Below are 13,996 nucleotides of genomic sequence, written 5' to 3'. Positions count from 1 at the left end.
TTGTCAGATAGCTCTTCCGAGAAAATGTATATTTGCACTCAGAACATGAAAAAGGTTTTTCACCACTGTGAGTCAGCATGTGGATCGTCAGTTGGCCCTTTCGAGAACATGAATAGTTGCACTCAGAACATGAAAAAGGTTTTTCACCACTGTGAGTCAGCATGTGGATCGTCATTTGGCCCTTTCGAAAACATAAATAGTTGCACTCGGAACATGAAAATGGTTTTTCACCACTGTGAGTCAGCATGTGGATCGTCAGTGTGCCCTTTCGAGAACATGAATAGTTGCACTCGGAACATGAAAAAGGTTTTTCTCCACTGTGAGTTAGCATGTGGCTTGTCAGATTGTTCTTTCGAGAACATGAATAGTTGCACTCAGAACATGAAAAAAGTTTTTCACCACTGTGAGTCAGCTTGTGGATCGTCAGTTGGCCCTTTCGAGAACATGAATAGTTGCACTCGAAACATGAAAAAGGTTTTCCACCATTGTGAGTCAGCATGTGGTTCTTCAGAGTGCCCCTTTGAGAAAATGCATAGTTGCAGTCAGAACATGAAAAAGGTTTTTTTCCACTGTGAGTGAGCATGTGCCTCGTTAGTTCGTCCTTTCGAGAACATGAATAGTTGCACTCGGAACATGAAAAAGGTTTTTCACCACTGTGAGTCAGTATGTGTCTCGTCAGTTGGCCCTTTCGAGAACATGAATAGTTGCACTCGGAAAATGAAAAAGGTTTTTCTCCACTGTGGGTCAGCATGTGCCTCTTAAGATAGATTTTTCGAGAAAATGAAAAGTTGCACTCCGAACATGAAAAAGGTTTTTCTCCACTGTGAGTCAGCATGTGCCTCTTTAGATAGACTTTTCGAGAAAATGAATAGTTGCACTCCGAACATGAAAAAGTTTTTTCTCCAGTGTGATTCAGCATGTGGCTCTTCAGATTGCCCTTAAGAGAAAATGAATAGTTGCACTCAGAACATGAAAAAAGTTTTTCTCCACTGTGAGTCAGCATGTGGCTCTTCAGATTGCCCTTTAGAGAAAATGAATAGTTGCACTCGGAACATGAAAAAGGTTTAACTCCACTGTGAGTTACTATGTGTCTCGTCAGATAGCCCTTTCGAGAACATGAATAGTTGCATTCGGAACATGAAAAAGGTTTTTCTCCACTGTGAGTTAGCATGTGGCTTGTCAGATTGTTCTTTCGAGAACATGAATAGTTGCACTCAGAACATGTAAAAGGTTTTTCACCACTGTGAGTCAGCATGTGGATCGTCAGTTGGCCTTTTAGAGAACATGAATAGTTGCACTCGGAACATGAAAAAGGTTTTTCACAACAGTGAGTCAGCATGTGGATCGTCAGTTGGCCCTTTCGAGAACATGAATAGTTGCACTCGGAACATGAAAAAGGTTTTTCTCCACTGTGAGTTAGCATGTGGCTTGTCAGATTGTTCTTTCGAGAACATGAATAGTTGCACTCAGAACATGTAAAAGGTTTTTCACCACTGTGAGTCAGCATGTGGATCGTCAGTTGGCCTTTTAGAGAACATGAATAGTTGCACTCGGAACATGAAAAAGGTTTTTCACAACAGTGAGTCAGCATGTGGATCGTCAGTTGGCCCTTTCGAGAACATGAATAGTTGCACTCGGAACATGAAAAAGGTTTTCCACCATTGTGAGTCAGCATGTGGTTCTTCAGAGTGCCCCTTTGAGAATATGCATAGTTGCACTCAGAACATGAAAAAGGTTTTTTTCCACTGTGAGTGAGCATGTGCCTCGTTAGTTCGTCCTTTCGAGAACATGAATAGTTGCACTCGGAACATGAAAAAGGTTTTTCACCACTATGAGTCAGTATGTGTCTCGTCAGTTGGCCCTTTCGAGAACATGAATAGTTGCACTCAGAACATGAAAAAGGTTTTTCACCACTGTGAGTCACCATGTGGCTTGTCAGAGCATTCTTTCGAGAACATGAATAGTTGCACTCGGAACATGAAAAAGGTTTTTCTCCACTGTGGGTCAGCATGTGCCTCTTTAGATAGACCTTTCGAAAAAATGAATAGTTGCACTCCGAACATGAAAAATGTGTTTTTCCTGTAGGTTTGCATAGGTGCCTATTTAAATTCGACTTATTAGAAAGGGAGTAGATAGAATTAGGACAAAATAATTGTTTTTCCACAGGATGCGTCTTGATATCTGTCGAAAAAAAATAATACGATTATAAAAGCTTTATTCGACTTAATATATACACTTACCACAATAAAGCACTCAAATTGATAAAAAAATTAACAAATTACGATTGCAGAAAATGTAAAATTTTAGGAAGGAAAGTGTTTATACCGGACTGGTAGATTCGTTCTAAGCATTCCTTTTTGACTTCCGGCAGGTCTATGTCAATTTCCATACAAGGAAGTTCCCCATAACTATCTTCTCGGCATCCGAGTTCCGCCTTAACGGTAACAGTCTCCACATTAATGTAAGCTATAAAACAACATGTACATAGATTGATAATCGATGTTAAATAACACAAGTTTTCAAATTACAATATTTACGATAAAATACACCATTGATTAATCCTGCAGAATTGAAAATTAGATGAAGAGAGTTCAAGGTTAATTTAATCAAATTAATAAGGACAACCCCAGATGTCCGCTTCAGGAAGGAATAAACATTTGCTTTAGAGCACCTGAATTATGGAGTTTTTATAAGTCGACGAAATGTTGTTTTCTTCCAATAATAGTAAGAGCCCTAATTGGGCGTGTACAAACAAATAAATAAATATGTATTTTTAACTCATGAGGAAAAAATGGAAAATTTGAGGAATCGAGCACTTATTGTGAGCATTGGCGGCTTCTGTAATCAAAGGGAATGGCTCTCGACTTCTGGAGGTTCCGGGAAAAACTCCAAGCGTGCGCAAGCAATTTTTTGATTGATACTAAATATTTCACAATATATTCTTGTGGCACGTTCCAAAGACAAGTACTTCCCACCTTTCACCACTCTATATCCATTCCCTCCTTTTGACTTCTAGCCACACAACGTACTATTACGCCAAGAGCTTGAGAGCAGTTGGAACACGCGTGGAGTATTCACAAAACTAAATAAAAATTATTTAGTTTAAATAATGTTGTAGATTGGCTGTTTCTTGCAAAGATAAAAACTAAAATAACTACGGCAAAAGAGGGCAGCGTTAAAAAACATATTATGTTCTGTCGCCATGGCAATCCAAAATGGACTTGAATTAATAACATACAATTTATTTTACAAAAGCAATGCAACTAACTGGCTGTCTGAGTACTCTCCGCATATTGCGAACATTCCTTCTTTACATCTGGGAGATCTAAATCCATTTCACCTCCGCCTTCTTCCTGGGGCCCTGGTTCCGTCTTGATTGAAACAGTTTCTGGATTTACTAGATCCATGGCACCGCTGTCATAGGCTGCGGTAATTGGTACAAGCCCAAACAAATATGTATACCTGAAACAGAACATAATTGTGACGGAACCCTATTTTAAATGAGCTTTTCATTTTTTTGGTTACATCTTTTGTCAAAACAATGATATCTTATGCAAAACTTATATTGGGAAAGGGGGATATACAATTATACATATTGTGAATATCTTGACCTTGAAGTTGACATTTGAAATCTGTTGAAAGATTCGTCGGATAACTCAATATAACTATAACCATAAGTAATGTAAAGACCGGTAAAGCTTTTTATTAAGTCCGCTAATGCGCTTTTAACAGAATATTTAAAATTAATTTTTAAAATATTTTTACTAAAATAAACAGACGTCTAATTGACAGGTTGAACGTTCCGCAAACAAAACGCCAATAGATTAGTTAAATTAGGTGTACCGATAACGGCCGCTACCAAAATTATTATCGTGATTCATAAAAGCATTAGTACTTACTAATAAATATCACAAGCACGGGAAGATAAATTTAACTTCGTGGGTTCAACAGTGTTAGCGATATAAAGTAGAATTAGAGAGTAAAAACCGGGGGATGCGACTGGCCAACTGGCGATGAAAAAAGGATGAGTCAACAAATCGGGTTTGTTTTACACAGACAATAATGAAGTCATAGACAAGTTTTACTCCATCAGCAGTAATGCTTGCATATTTAAATTGATAAAAAAACGATACATGCATAAGTTTCATACGGGTAAAATAATTATTTCTCTTTGGCGGCCAAAATACGCATTTATTTAGATTTTGGTTAAAGTGGTTATCTCCAGCCATAGCCTGAAGAACAGTAAACATTGCGAATGTAGAATAAACGGTTGAATAAATGGTTCGATGCCAATAACTTATCATTAAACTCGGGGTAAACTTATTACTTAATATTAACACTGGGCGGCTTGCACCAACTATCGCAAAGTTTAACTTAAATATTATTTAACTAAACGAATTTATGACCCTAAATACATTTAATTTAAATGCGTTTAGTTGCGTCCTGCACCACGCAGCTCGGTGGCAATTTTAGTTAAACGTCATTAACGCGTCGGTAAAACAGTTACCGCCACAAATAAACCAATCACCGCCTGATTACCACCATTATGGTAGCCATACACGTTAGGGTTTGCATGATGGTTATGCATGTACATGCATAACCATCATGCATAACCGAGTTTAATAAAACACCTACACGTTAGGGTTTGCATGTACAATATCCTATAAACTCTCAGTTAAAGGTAGTTGCAGCTAAGTGACGGTGTTTTGTAGGACATTTTCCTAATCTGCTGTGCACTGTATCGCCAACAATGGACGACGACGATGTGATAGCTGTACTTGGCTTAGTACTTGTAACAAAGAAAAGGACAAGAAAAAGAGATCGCACTGAGTGGTGTAAACACTGGCTTTTGAAAAGAAAACAGTTCTCTCATATAAATTTGATGAATGAACTGAGATTTACATCCACTACCACAGAATATTGGACACTGAGAACTGAGAATGACTGAGAACTCTGCATGCAAGCATGAGCGGCCGCCACACACGCTCGGTTATGCATGCGCGCAAACATAACACTCATCTTCGGGGATTTCAACATTAATGTTCTTAAAAAAATGATACAACAAAAAAATATATCAACACTTTATTTTCATATGATTATTTCATAATGTGTAATAATACACATCCCACGAGAGTTACGGAAACCACCAGTTCTCTTTTAGACCATATTATATCAAATAGAGAAAACATATCTAGCCGTATGACCGCGTTATTGCTTTTATACCATACATTCGTTCGTTAGCGCAACAAAAGTAAATATCTGCACTTGTGATTTTGCTTTTTACAAAGTTATTTTAGTGTCTTTCCGGGAGATTTCAACACACACAGTGCCTAAAGATGTACACTGCAGAGAACAATACAAAATTTTAATGGAAAATGGAACAGATAAATAATATTTCATCCTTTTATCAGCAAATTGTATCAACTTATCGTCCGTTACAGCTACAGCTACAGATACAGGGTGGTCATAATAACATTTGGGTATTTCGAATGTTATTTATATAACATTTTGTAATACATGCCAATTTCTAAATTATTTTAAAATATCGTTTTGAACTAAAAATTAATCGCGCAGTCATTGAATTATTGAAATCAAATAAATTATATGAAATAAATGACAAACAGTGGGGTTATGTTTCTGAGAGTAGGACGAAATTAATCTTGAATTGAAAATGAGATTCCTGAGGCGTATGTACGGTAAAAGGATCATGATAAAAGATGTAATTATGAAAGAGTATCTGAGATAATGTAGTAAGGTTTGATCGTTTCAGTATAGCTTGGACTTGACTTTGTCGGCCAATTGGCCGGTACCCACAGACATATGAATATATAGACTAGAAATTAAAGGTGAGGGGTAAAATCAACTGTTGAAGAACGAAGGGGGTAAAGCTGACTGTGATTCGTCAATAAATTAATCTGACAGTATTTAGGCATTTCGCATTATAATATCACCATTATTTAGTTCTTAAAAGTAAAATCTGCTTTTGAATGAATAGACATTTTTACATGGGAGCGCAAATTACTCGCCACGTTATGAACAAATTTACGAAGTCCATATTCGGCAAAAAAAATTTTATTCTATGTTCAGAGTCGAATATTTTGTTTACGTATTTAGTTAAGACACTTTTAGTGTTCATAATTTACTTCCCAGTAACAACGATGCGCACACTTGAGAATCGCTACATTCGACCAATGTTGGCTCGATGTGATAGTATATGTTTCTTCAACTGATTCATATTATACGACGTGATTTATTCTCTTTTTCACATCTATTTTTACAAGTTTTCATATCACAAGCCACTATTTTGCCGTGTTATTTCATAAAATGCCTCGACCATAGCTCGACGCTAATTCGAACAAGAATGATGACGTCACATTCTCAAGATTCACGGGAAGCCATACGCGAGCCCAGCCGGCTCCAATGGAACCGGTATGGGGAGTGGGGAATAATACGCTTATAATCACTTAGGGCAGGTCTACTAATATTCATATGTCTATGCCGGTACCATTCATTCCGGCACAGCTTCTCCAGGTGACAAACTGGAAGTCAGCCGCTGAGGACAGGAGGAGTTGGAGGCGACTGTTGCAGGAGGCCAAAGCTCGATATGGGCTGTAGCGCCATCGAAGAAGAAGAAGATGCCGGTACCATTGTTCTTCAACACATCAATATCTTCTTTCTCGTTAGCCGTATTATTATTTTTTCTACAAAATTTAGATCAACTTTTAACGTTCTCAGATGTACGAGCTGTGAGAGAGTAGGAGCGACTTCCGAGAATATTATTACTGTCTTTGTTACTATTTTCATGTTTACCATTACCGTGCATCTCATTGAGAACTTTGTGAATAACTGTTTATTAAATAATTTTTCGAAGATTGAAGCTATAATATGCCCATATTATGATTTTAAAAGTGGACGTTGAACATGGCATGAAAATGATGAATGATTATTTTGGATATTGAACACATCGTCTGGAGATTGAACAATTCGGCTCCCATACGTTTGAGGTATTTTTTGTTCAATTAGCCAATTAGTGGTAAATTGTATATACAGAATGATTTTTAGATTTCAAACACTTTACTTTTATCTTAGTTAGTAGTTGACTTAAAGTATCATTTTAAAATATACAAACAGCGTCCTTGGGGTGATTTTTCACAAAAACTGCTCTACATAAATCATCCAAATATTATTTAAGTTTGAAAACAATGAACAAGTACAAAGGTACCTACCGCTAATATACTACTATCGGTTGTCGGTGCATGCGTGATGTGAAATATTCTTACATCGTACGTATTACGGCCTCCGTGGTCTAGGGGTACTCTTGACTAGAAATCCGGAGGTCGCGGGCTCAAACCCCGGCGTGCGCAAGTAAATTTTATTTGAATAATTTATTTTATTTCACAAATTTATAATTTAAAATAACATATAGTGCATTTGCGGCATGTTCCAGACAGGAAGATATGGTGTAAGGACCACCATCAGAATTGAAATGGCTTTAGCCGTGTTCGGTGACCAGATCTGAATAGATACTCACATACCGTCTCTCTTCGCCTTCCTCCACACTACCTTCAGCCTCACAATATACTAATATACCCCAATTGAGGATTCCATAGTCTCACTGGCGTCAGATAGTTGGGAGCAGTTGAGACTGTGTGCGGTATTCCATAAAAAAAAATTGATGCGTAAAATTATTGAAGTTCAATTTTGTGAATAAGTCGAAAATTTTGTTTTTTTTTTATTGTTTCATTACCTACATTTGATAAATGTAATTTTTAAGTTTACTTACTTTAGAAAATTTAATTTTTCATTCGAAAGATTTGGATTTCGTTTTCATCAGCGATCTCAGCAGTGATAATGGACTAAATGTGTGTCGTAGATGTCTTTCAATCAGACTATGAGGACAGTCGACTTCTTGCACATTTCCATGTCCTGGCATATGATACTCTTCTATAATTCTGACTCTTAACATGGCCCGACTTGGTCGTGTCATGTCTTCCTCGGGTGTCCCCAACTTCTGCTACCATTCACATTTGCATATATTCTACTTAAATGCCTTTTTTCGTTCATTCACTCTACATGCCGAAACCATCTAATCGTCACTTTCTTGATCTTACTCATTACGCTTACTTCAGCCTTGTACTCTTTGCGGATCTCCACATTTCTTATACAATCATTCATGGTTTTACTATAAATTTGCCTTAGGAATTTCAATTCTACAGCATTCAGTCTACACTTCCCTTCCAAAAACATGAATTGTTAAACTCAGCACATAAAAAAGGTTTTTTCCACTGTGAGTCATCACGTGTCTGTTCAGAGATCCTTATTTGTAGGGGAGACCGAGGGGAGTTGAAACAATTTTCACATTTTGTTTCATACACCAAATACTATAGACAGAAATCGTATGATATTAGTACCAATCGATAGGTCATTCTTTACACTTACGAATGACTAACATAAAGAAATTGTAAGCGTTAAATATTGTGGTTAAAAATCGACTTAACCGTAACAAGTCAACTTGTTTCAACTCCCCTCATACCGAGGTAAGATGAAACAGGGGTCGAGGAGAGTTGAAACATATGATTTTTGAGAAGTATTAAATGCTGTAAAATAAAAATGATGATATAATTTAAAGGTATTTATTAAAATTAAACTTTTCAAGAAGGTACAAAACAAACTGACAAAAATAAAAATATTATGAAAATAAAAAACGCCAATCTGAAAAGCAGTTGTGGCAAACATAAGAAAGTTCCTCATTCCTACTAATAAAAATTAAACTTTTCAAGTACAAAACAAACTAACAGAAATAAAAATATTATGAAAATAAAAAACGTCAGTCTGAAAAGCAGTTGTGGCAAACATAAGAAAGTTCCCCACTAGTGCAAGCTTCATGAGCCCAGTTGCTGCATTCCAGACATTGCACCCAGTTTTCTTTGGCTCTGCTATTTGAATATGGCTCTAAACAATAAAGGCAAATGGATTCTTATTCTTCTGCATTGTCTTCGTTTCCTCTTCGTTTCTTGACAACCTTGACCTTTTTAATTTTAGTGCCTGGTTTTGATCTCTTTTTTGTTTTTGTTTCTTTAAAGCTAGGTTTTTTCACCTTTTTCTTAGTCGTTCTAGCTGCTTCGATTGCAGCTGGTTCATTCTTTACGGGAGTGTCGGTTAACACAGCGGATTTCACTTTGCGTCTGTTTGTTTGATTTCCTTTCCTTGGTGGAGCTTTTGGCAAGGGTCTAAGAGTTTCAGGTGAGAATGGAATTGCTGTCACGGTAACTGAAGTATCTCGTGATGTAGATGCTATAGGTATTATATCCTCAGTGGTTGAAGGCATCGTGAAAGTATTAAGCATTACTTCAGATATCGCCAGATCAGGTGAATTCTTATCAGAGTTTTTTGCAGACTTGGGTACGTCTTCTGTTTCGTAGCTGATTTGAGGAGGAGTAGCCGGTAAATTGAAGATTTAAAAAACGGTCTTTTCGGATATCCAATCGTTGAAGCAGCATTTCCTTAGTTTCATAAGCAGTTTTTTTGTAATATACCTGTAGACGGAGGTATGGTTCAGGTTGTAACTCGAAGCCGCGTCACGGAGACTTTTTTGTCGCAAAGTTACTTCTTTTTCTGAGAGATCATATATTTCGAGACTCGTCATACCTCTGGCAGTCTTTCTTTTATAAAAAGTAGGCATTCTGAAACAAAATAAACAAATTGAATCAACAAAAAAAACATTTTATTTTGTGCCCGTAAAATAATAAACAAATAAAATTGAAAACGAGGAGAGTTGAAACAGTCTGTTTCAAATCTCCTCAGTCCGAAAAAACCTCCCATTTTTTATTTAATCAACAATCAAGAAGCAAATACACAAAAATCAATTGTACCAAACATATGTAATAAATCGTTAGTTAATGAGCTTTCGAAACACATTTAATTAAAGCAAAATACAAAACCATTATCAAAATATAGGCATCGTAAAAAAACGTTAAAAACTTACTTTTGACGATTTTTGAGACACGGCACGCACAACTCCACAACCGCTCGACTATCGGCACCGAAGCAAACTGACGAGCCAGCAGGCGGAGGTAAACGGTTGAAAAGCGACGTTGCCAGTTCGTCAACGGTTTTAAGTCCTACTCGGAAACATATTGTAGCGATAGTAACTAAAATGTTCGGCAACGTTCTTTGGTGCAAATTGAATAGCATGGGAATGTACTAGAGCACACCGTAGGTACTGCCCATCTACCTACCCCCTGGATGATTCTCGATGCATTCGCAACTGATATAACTCAGGCAGTCTACTACATATATTATCTTTAACGAGGCAATCAAAAAAACTTAATCCTTCCGCGCCACGATTAATTAAGTAATGCTTGCTGTGTCTGTTATGATTACATATTTGAGTGATATATAAAATATTGTCAAAATTTATTCACAACAGTTTTATCCCCGCAACAGAATGAATCTATTACAAAATGTTACACAGTTTAATTTCAACCCGTTAATTATTAGGAGACCAAATTTGGTCACAAGCATCCACGAATTTGGTTTCCTAATATTTAAAGGGTTATCACCGAACACATCTTTAACCTTCGCAACACATCTTTCGTAAAATAATCTTTGTATATCCCTACTTAAGCGTATATTTTATAACAAAGTTCAACGGAACATATGTTGATGAGCACTATGGCCTTATGGACGAATGGAATAATGATATTTTGGGATAACAACTAAAACCAATACTTAACGAGATTTATTACAAAAAGAACAGTCAATAGACAGTAATGTTAAAAAAATAACAATGAAAATAAAAATAATATTAAATATTAAAATTAAAATTAAATTAGCATCTATAATCCGCATGGTTATAAATGCGATTGTACATGGCTCATTCAAATATTTTTGAAAAGTTTGGTAATAAGGATATTTTTTTTTTTTTTTTTTTTTTTCTGGGAAGGTTCCTGATTCAAAAGATTTGTTAATTAATATTTCCAACGGGTAACTTAACGCTTCTGCACATGCTTTTATAATTTTTATGGGGATTTTGTCTTTTGTATACCACGTTTGGTTTATATTATATTCTGTTTTTACGTGCATTAATTGTGCCATATGATCTGATACAGCTAATTCTGTGACTTCCCATGTGTAAGAGTTTTTTGATATATTTGTACCTATATGATCAATTATACTTTTTTTTATTTCCTTGTATACGAGTAGGTTTATCAATAATCAAGCGTATGTTGTGAGATTTTAGTGTGTTTTTGAGTGAATCTGCGTTTTTGTTCTTGTAGCTTGTATCAATATTTAAGTCACCGCAGAGTATTATTTGTTTTTTGTTGTTTTTGCAAATTTTGTTTAGTAAAAGTTCAAGTTGTTCAAAAAAAATATTAATATCAGAGTCATTATAGTAGATTGTACAAATTATCATTTTAAGTTTTGGAATTTCTATACCAACACATTCAAATACAAATTCTTTTGTTATTTGTTTAACAAATTCTAGTTCTTTAAATACAATGTTTTCGTTTAAGTAAATGCAGACACCTCCATGAATATGAAATACCTGGTTTCGAAAAAAAATAAACTTTACTACTTCGCAAGCAATTAGCTGTCTCTCGGAGTAAACTCGGGACGGGGATATTGAACGATGTAAATGATCTCACAAACAAATATACACATTCATCACCAAAGTCTTGGTAACGACAGCGGATGCACTGTAACCGATGGTACCGAAAACTGAAACTTACCCATTATTCTCACTTTAATTTTTTAATCATAACGTTTTTTAAAAACATCTTATGAAAGTCATGCAAAATTGGCGAATGATTATTAAATTTTTAATGTGATATTTGGACCCCTTTATTCTTTATGTACCTTCGATCCACTTGAGTATTTCTAAATATTATTGTGACAATAATAAAACTCCATCGGTGTGAAATTGTACAAAAAACATCTAATTCTTGATCAATTTATAACATTATTCCTCTTACCTACATTCCTTTATTTGTAACTCCTATGATAGCCAGCTATTAATAATAAATTAATGTTATACCTTTTAAATGTACATATTTCAACTCGATTAAATAAACATTATAATTACCCCTGTAAAATAGAAGTAGGCCGAGTGGCCCAGTTGTAGCATTGTGAACCATGTCATTTTACTAACTTCATTATTTATTCTCATTTTATTAATAAATATAAATTTTTATTTGTTTATTTACATGTATTTTATTAAAAATCATATTTCCTTAAATCATTAATATTTATTATTTTATTTATTTAAGTTTTAATCCAGCAGGACTGGGAGGATAGTGCAATCTCAGTCTGCCATATTACATGAAATGCAGTAAAACAGGAAAACAATAAAATAAAGTAAAAAATTATAAAAATGGAAATAAGATGAAACAAAGAGAGAAAAAAATAAATATATATATATATATTAGGCAGGTACCTAAACATAAAATTCAAATATAAATCAAAAATTAAATAGTCATATAAATAGTTAATACAATTAAAAACAATTAGATTAAATTAAATTAAACCGTCCATCAGGGAGGTCGCCGCATCATCTGCATCCATCGCTCATTGAGTGGGGAACTGAGCCACTCGGATGCAGCAGATGTTGGTTGAGTCCTACCCCAGAAGCTGGCTAGTCGGTGGCGAAGTAAAGCGGGGAATGAGTGCACCCTCCCTTCAGTAAACATTGTGGAGGCACTGCAGAACCTCGGTAGTTGCATGAGCTGCCTGTATGCATTATTGTAGCACACCCTCAGCTTGTCCCATTGCGCTGCTGGGTATTGTTTCCACAGCTCAGATGTGTCACCACAGTGCAGTGCAGATGCCTTGAAAAGTAATTTTCTGAAATCACCGCTACAGTTGTAGAACCGCCTTGAGAGCATTCCGGCCCGTATATTGATTGCTCTTCTTTGTCGTTTCATGTCTCCAGCACTGTTTAATATATATACTGATGAACTAATTCAAAGACTTAATAACAGTAAGATAGGTTGCCATATTCAAGGAGTATGTGTAAACAATATTAACTACGCAGATGATATGGTTCTTCTAGCACCGTCACTTAGCGCACTGATGAAACTACTCCAAATATGTGAAGATTTTGCAAATTATCATAACCTTGTATATAATACGTCCAAATCAATAGTTATGGTTTCCAAATGCAAAAACGAAAACATGCTAACACCTTCAGTATGGCTAGATGGAAGGAAAATGGATGTTAGTCGTAGCGTCAAATACCTGGGACATATTATCACAGACGACCTGAAAGACATCGAGGATATGGAAAGGCAAAGAAGAGCGATATCCGTTAGAGCACGTATGCTGTCAAGGCGTTTTTATCTCTGCAGTACAAACGTGAAAAAGATACTTTTCAATGCATTTTGCACTTCGCTGTATACGTCAGAGCTGTGGGTGAATTACACTTCATCCCAATGGCATAAGATAAAAGTTGCATACAATAATGCATATCGCCAACTATTCTGCCTACCGAGATACTGCAGCGCCACGGAAATGTTCCTGGAGGGACGAGTACCCTCTTTCAGAGCGCTTCTCCGCCATCACATGGGAAGTTTATGGCGCAGACTGCGCCAATCTAGTAACAAAATCATCGCTGCCATGGCTGCCTGGATGGAGTCCCCTCTGATGGCCCTCTGGAGACGGGAGATGTGCAAATATCCCCCATAAACGGCTGTTCACGCTCATTTTTGTGTTTATATTTTATCTTTTTTCACTTAAATTCCGCTTTTTTGTGCCTATCGGAATCGCCACGTTATTAACAACCTTATTATTATTTTTATTACTTATTATGTATATTATTTCAAATATGGAATGTATTGCATTGCACTACCCCTGCATACATTCTGGAATAAATTATTATTATTATTATTATTACTAAGCCTCTACAAATAATTCAAAAACACATAATTAAAGTCATATATAACAAAAATAAAACATTCTCGACCGACCTATTATACAAGGAATCTAAATTATTTAACAT

This window comes from Hesperophylax consimilis, unplaced genomic scaffold, assembly GCF_061612785.1.
Source record: "Hesperophylax consimilis isolate HC1 unplaced genomic scaffold, BYU_Hcon_1.0 scaffold_32, whole genome shotgun sequence".
NCBI lineage: Eukaryota > Metazoa > Arthropoda > Insecta > Trichoptera > Limnephilidae > Hesperophylax > Hesperophylax consimilis.
Note: the sequence above shows the minus strand (reverse complement) of the source record.